Below are 7,498 nucleotides of genomic sequence, written 5' to 3'. Positions count from 1 at the left end.
CAATCTGATCTCATCTGAAATGAATCTATAAATACAGAGTGTAGTTAGTTACAGAGTAGCAGAAATAGTTGCTGGATGCAGTTACTTGCATGGGCCTGGCTGATGAAGAAAAACTTTATATATATTCATACTGATGTTGACTCTATAAATCATACTTATTGGACATGTTTTATGTGTTGATCCATCAATTGATCACATTGAGAAAGACCATCGTGTCTCCGACCATTTTGCAAAGGTCATGTCTCCGACCATCGTGTCGTGATGAATTTGCAGGTACCCCGAGAGGCCCTTGAGTTTGTCGGAATGTTGATTAACTTCCGTTCCGGCAAATTCGGGTACTCCATATGTCCTATTTTCAGCAAAGGTCATGCTGAAATTTTCCGTGAATTTTAGCATGACTTTGCTAAAAATAGGACATATGGGGTACTTGCGACTAATGCATGGGCCGGGGTATCTTAGTACTTAGTTAAGTAGGATCAACTGCCCCGCCATTCTTGCTGCATTAAACCATAGGTGGCAATAGAGCCAAGTGATTAGGCCCAACTTAGAATTCTCCTTAGCATCGATAAACCCTAGATGATAAACCCAACATAGGTGGCAATAGAGCCAAGTGATTAGTGCCAAGTGATTAGGCCCAACCTAGGGTGCCTCGGCATCGATAAACCCTAAATGATGAAAACTTAAATTGGCTGCCCCGGATGCCTCAGTGTCGATGAGAACCTAAATGATGTACGCTTAGGCTTTTAGGGTGCCTCGGCGTCGACAAACCCTAAATGATGAAAGCTTAGGCTTTTATGGTGCCTCGGTGTCGACAAACCCTAAATGATGAGACCATGATCTTGTTCCTTGACAATAACCAACTTTTTGACCAAACTTTTTTCCTATTTAGAGCGAAACATGGCCCACAACGATGAGGCCGGTGGTTCGGGCGACAAGCAATTCTGGGAGCTGTCCCAGGAGATGGAGGAACAACCTCACCGCTATGAGGACGCTGCGGAAGACACCGATCCTGATTACACAACCCCTAGTGGCGTCGGGGATGACACCACTGATGGTGCCGCCAAGGATGCCACCACTGATGATGGCGGCGCACACACATATGGCAGCCAATCGAAGAAGCAAAGGAAGGACCGGCGTCCGAATGCGCTCCGCACCGTCAAGGAGGAATTCACTCAAGTACAAGGGTAAGGTTTCCGGAGTCTACGACGATTGGGAGGAGTGTCGGAGACAGGTTCACCGTTTCAGCGGTAACAGTTACAAAGGGTACACCACTAGGGCGGAGGCCGAATCTAGATATATGCCCGCTATCTAGCGGGAGAGAGGAGGGAGCGTTGGAGGAACCGGATGAGGACCAGTTTGATCGCGATGATGCTCATCGTGATGACCACAACTCTCTTTTATGTGATGGTAGTTTAGATGATCGATATCGACTTGTAATGTGAAGACAAACTCGATACTCGCGGTCTTGAGACTTGTAATGTTTTATCTTTGTTCGGTCTTTTGAATTCGGAGACTAATATGATGAATTGTATTCGGAGACTAATCTTCTATTGTATTCGATGAATCTGATGTTGCTGTGTGCTGCTGTCTATATTCTGTCCAATAATATATTTTGTAACCTGTGCAAAAATCAGAAAAGCAAAAAAAAACCAAATATTCATACTAATGGCGCATCAAGGCAGAGTGCGTCATTAGTATGCCAAAGGATACTAATGGCGCATCAAGGCAGAGTGCGCCATTAGTGTGACAAAACACATGGTTACATATGGCCCCCCGGGAGGCATACATACTAATGGCGCACTGTCAGGTGCGCCATTAGTATACCAGATACTAATGGCGCACCAGTGGTGCGCCATTAGTAAAAAATTCTAATAGCGTGCTACTAATGGCGCACCGGTAGTGCGCCATTAGTAGGCAAAACCGGTGCGCCATTAGTAGGCCTTTTTCTAGTAGTGCGCTCTTTGATCATGCTATGACACTATTCCTCATCCACGGATCTCATGTGTCATTGCTGACGTGGCCACCTGACGTGGATTCAAGTACGCCTAACCTGGTCAACTCGGTCAGAACACCACCGAGCAAGTAATCATCGACCAGTCACTTCTACGGTTTTACCTCTATCTCAACTAGCTCTTGCTCTCTCGCCCGTCGTCGACGCCAACACCCCTCCCCACGCGCTCTTACTTTGTTTTCAATTTTAGGCCCTTTTCAAATTATGATTCTTTCACTTAAGCTAGGTGACTTAACCGTAGCGGGCATGTGTCCTAGTCCGCATGCAATTCTTTCCTTTCCTTTTCAATGCAAAGGGATGAGGTATAAGCTTTATTTGCTACAAGCCTACAAGCATACATGTGCGACTTTCAATGCAGCTTCTCCAGACCCACGTCTTATAGTAGTTGACATTATTTGCAAGTTCAGTATGCAACATATCTTGTTGATGATAGCAATCGCCAACTGTCTCACAAATATTTATATGCAGAGAACGTCTTTAGTTTAGCACACCTCTGTTCTTAACAGCAATGGTGCTGCAGATTATTGGGTCTCTGCAAGGATGGAAGCATAAGAGTCACTACAGTGAGCTTCAGAAAAATGGATGAAACTTTACATCCATACCCTGTTCTAATGCCATGTACAGCAGTTCCAGAGACCACCAGTAATGAAACCAAAGACCCGTTTCTTGCACGATACATGACATTGCAAAATTAATATATCCAATGGCAGGAGCAGAGTTCAGAGATTGGCAAAAACGGTGCCAACAGATAGCCGGCGTCGTAGATGCCCTAAGACCGGCATGCAATGATCTCAGAGAGATAACGAAACCATGGATCATCTTGGACTACTACAAAGGAAAACAGAGGAGGCAGACGTTGCAAGTTCATTTAGAGTTTAAAATGTATCCCCTGAAACATAAGAGGGTTTCACTTTCCCAGGTACAAAACTAAATGACTAGTGAGTGCTAAATGAATACACTTGACCTCCGTCTACCGGGTTAAAAAAACTGATTTTTGTTTTAAGAAAAAACACTTGATATCCTAACTGAATGAATTCATGATCTCAATGGCACATTGCAATCTTAAAGTGTACTACATCAGTTAGCTAAAAATTAACTTACCAGGATCTGAAGAGCCACCAAACCGGGCTCCCAAGAATAAGGGAAAAGGCCAAAGATAAAACCAGGCCCCAACATTTTCCCCAGCCAAGTTTAAAGATGGATAGTTGATTGATCAATGGTAAACCACGACTTCAGTATAATTCAACCAGGACACAATACTTTCATCACCCGTACCCTGTTCTAAGCCTTAGCAGCAACTTACAGGTGCTCCACGGACCGTCAGTAAGCAAATCAAAAATCAATAAACCCGATTCTTCTCCAATACATGACATTGCAAATTAACAAAGCTTATAGAGAAGGACATGGCGTGGTAATAGATTCAATGCCCGATTGTAGGGGCTAAATTTAGAAGTTGGCAAAAACAGGGCCGACATTACTAAGAAATTAAGCACTATATTACGTTATTAAGAAGTAGTACAAGACTGCAAGAGAAGAATAAGTGGACACAAACATAAGATAGCATCAAGCACAATAGATGTAGCATTAGCTATGTAGAACTCATTGAGATAGAAAGCAATAGTTCCAGCACAGGTGATCTACCTTACCTTGTTTCTTACCCGTAACAGGGCAAGGCAACCCAAAATAACAAAAGAAAATGACTAGGAACAATTACTGCTTGGCAAAAGCATAACCTTGTCGGTCGGTTGTCGAGACCACTGTCCCAAGGGTTGACTTGCTGGCACCTTATGGCTTTTTTTACAAGGGCAGTTGAGAATCTGGCATGTTGATGCCGTAGCTGGAGAGAAGATGGATGATGGTGAAAGGACGGTCGGCGACGAGGACAAACTGATCGTCATGCTCCAAGAAATCGACATCTTCAGATATCACTTGGATCAAATTGAAGTTATACTTCCATATGCGAGCAGACCGATCCAGATGTCGAGTGAAGTAGACGCAATTCGGCTCAATGCGTGGGAACTTATCAGCATCCACAGCCACACACCTCCGATGCCCAACGAAGATGGCAAACCTGCCGATGCTCCACATAGGCACGAGCTGGCGGGTCACGGTGTCAAATCTGAGAACACCGGGGAAGATGCTTGTACGTTTTCTGAAGACGAGCAACATGTGTCCATCCAATCCGACTAGAAAACATCGATCATCGTCTCCGTCATATGTGCAGCCGGAGAAAACATTGGCAAGCAACATGCTTGTACTCAAACCAGGCGGGAAATGATAGGCTGCCAGGTAGGTGATTAGAATAGCAAACGTGGCAGCTTTGTTCAAACTCGCGTACACACCACCATTCACGCCCGTCTTGAGTAAGAAATTATAATCCGGTCCACAATCAAGCACGGTGAAACTCTGACTATCGGGATTGGCCGTGTAATGTTGCGCATGAGACGAGTTGCAGATGAAAACGAGCTTGAGCGGAGAGCCATCACGGAAGACGACGTCAGCGGCACCCATCTGCGGTGGCACGGGGACCAGGAAACGGACGATAGCGCCGGTGAGAGGGTTGAGGACGCTGACCGTGTGAGGAGGGCTCTTGTCCGCTAGGACAAAGTGGCCGCTGTGAGTGGCTGCCACGGCGTAGTGGTCGCGGAGCATGGGGAACTTTCTGCGGAGGAAGTGACCGGTTGTCGGCGTTGCACAGGAGCATGTCTTCCCCCTCGCTCCGGAAGACCTCGTCGAGGAGGATCCACCGGCGCGGCTCGAAGCGACGGTCAGGGCCGCTGCTCTTAGGGTCATCGGTGGCGGTGCGCCAGCCGGGCAGGTGGCACGGAGGTGCACGTAGCAGTCGAGGTCGTTGGTGGCGAGGAGAGAGTCCGCGACGCGGCGGACGAGGTCGGGCGGGAGGCCGGACCAGCCTGCGGCCGCCGCGGGGGAAAGAAGCGGCGAGGTTTGGAGAGGAGTTGGATCCTCCTTCTTCCTTTTGGCAGGCGGGGAAACTGGGGTGGCCAAGGACGCCGGGTCCGCCATTGCTGCGCGCTCGAGCTAGGGAGAAATGGGTTTGAGTCAGAGAGCGAGGGGGGGAGGGACTTATTAAATAGAGTAGCACGATCGACTTATTTAAGAACGCTGGCTTCGTATCCTCACGATTAGTTCTTTCCTTTTTTTTCTTCTCAAAGCGAATCAATCAAATCGATACGATTTCCACCGGATAGATACGATACGATTCGATTCCCCTCCTTCCGCCGGCGAGCCCTCAAATCGTGCATGTGGGCGGACTGCGTCGTGTACGAATCAATCCATCCATGCATGTGGGCGGACTAGATTTTGGAAAGAGTTGTGCTCGCTGTTGGGGGCGAAGGTGGCAAACCCACCTAGCTCGATGTGCTCCCAGAGCCACCAACTGGCGGCGTGGATGCTTCAGTGGCTGACAGAGGAGAATGACGAAGCTAAGTCGACGATGATCCAAGGCCTCTACGCGCTGTGGTTGTCCAGGAACGACGCGCGTGATGGAAAGAGGATTGAGGATCCTATGCAGATTGCGAGAAGGGTAGCGACGCTTATGGAAGAATGGAATAACACTCACGGGGCCCGGGCTCCAACTGAAAAACATACAGTCAAGGAACGATGGAAATCTCCGGAACGAGGGTGGGTGAAAGCCAAGTGGACGGGGCTATGGCTAGTGCAGGGCTGGGCGGTGGTGGTGGCGTCATATTCAGAGATGAAGACGGCGCCTTTAGAGGAGCGGCATGCCACTTTTTCCCGGACTGTTCAAAGCCGGAGACCGCTGAGGTACTAGCATGCAGGAAGGCGGTGCAGTTGTCAATCCAGCGGGGTATACAGAAGCTGCATTTGGAAACAGACTCCCAGGTGGTCGCCAGGATGCTGGCAGAGAAGGAACGTAATTTTTCTCCTGTGGGGCAAGTGATTCAAGAGGTGAAAGCTATGATTAGAACTAGAGATGATTTCAAGGTCACATGGGTCTAAATACAGCTTCGGATTTTTGGGACTCAGCCCCCCCCCCCCCCCCCCCCCCGCGCGATTGTATTCTCAGCACAGTGTAGATTAATAAAGTGGGGTTGTGACTTTCAAAAAACAATCACCTACCAAGCTTATTATTTCTCAAAAAAAACTAGCTAGCTCATTAGCGTGTAGTATATCACATCGCCCATTCCTTTGTCCGGGAAAACTTGTCGGAGAAATGGATATATTCAGACGTATTTTTTTAGGAAAGGCCATCAAGGCTAGCTTTATTGCGACTTAAAACAGGATTACATCATCCAAGAGTTTGGGAATAACACAATCTGGAGGTTCGTTAACCCAACTCCTACTAATCTTATTACAATAACAATAATTTGCTAGCAAATGAGCTACTTGGTTCGAATCACGACCACAATGCTTGAAACTAACCTTCCCAATAAGTGATGAAACTTCCAAACATTCTGCAAAGATGACTGCAGCTGCATCCCACCATCTGTTTTGACCTGAGCATTCAATCACCGTTGTCTTGAGTCTGATTCGGCTTCTGTTGGTTTTGATCTGACGGCTTAAACAGGCCAGTTAGATCTATTAGTCTAACAGAAAAAAAAGATAAAGGGATAACGATAAGTGAAGGGGTCCACGTACCAACGTACGTGAGCCTCGATCAGAACTAACGCGCCCTGATCGGGGGCGCCCAAAAACCAACTCAGGTTTTGGGTCCCCTGTCGCCAGCGCCATATTAAAAGGGATACGGGAGAGAGCTGGGCACCTGCGAGATCACAATTCACGTAAGGTTTACTCTCCTCCCGATATTCTCTCACCCCATCCGATCAGGGGGAGTGCTGCAGCGACGGGAAGACCTAAGCCAGCCGCCGCCGCTGTCCCTGGGCAGTGCCGGTGGCGTCCTGAAGGAATCAGGACGTCGAGGAGAACATCTACTTCGACTACATCACCCCTGCATCACGCCTGCACCGAGCAGGCGATCATGTCCACTCCCGTGACATGTAAAGAAACCCTAAACCCTTCTCTGTTCATGTTGTGAGGTGATCTAGGTGCAATCTGTTCCTGCTAATGGCATCCCAGAGATGCATAATTATTCCAACAATGGTATCAGTCGCCGGATATGATTGCTTTTAGATCCCTATATCATGTTCAGTAAACCAATCTCAAGTTTAGGCCCTCTGTAGATCAAGTTTGATTGCTACTGTTTTCTAATGTTGATGTCAATTGCCCACTGTTGATGATGTTTTAATTCCAATTTGCTACGGATCAGTAGTGCCACCTAAGTTCATCAATTCTAATTAATCTAAGTTAAGATCTTATGCTCACCTTCATGTTAAGTTGATTAAAATTGATCATGCTTAAGTACTGTTTCCGTATGCATTAGCAAAATATTAGGCAGAGGGATACACGCAAGTCAACTGTAGCACCCCCTCATGTTTAAGAACCCTAGAATTCATCCCCAATTCGCAAGAACCCTAATTCTGAAATTAGGATTGCTTTTTCCCCACA

The 7,498-nt window shown here is 47.3% G+C and overlaps 1 pseudogene; it reads right to left on the bottom strand.

Annotated features, from left to right (window-relative positions):
- Positions 1-3,759: 3,759 nt before the first annotated feature.
- On the bottom strand, positions 3,760-5,035 carry LOC123135096 (uncharacterized; annotated as a pseudogene).
- Positions 5,036-7,498: the final 2,463 nt, after the last annotated feature.

The sequence above is a fragment of the Triticum aestivum genome, chromosome 6B, assembly GCF_018294505.1.
Source record: "Triticum aestivum cultivar Chinese Spring chromosome 6B, IWGSC CS RefSeq v2.1, whole genome shotgun sequence".
Taxonomy (NCBI): Eukaryota; Viridiplantae; Streptophyta; class Magnoliopsida; order Poales; family Poaceae; genus Triticum; species Triticum aestivum.
This window is presented reverse-complemented; position numbering and strand designations above follow the sequence as displayed.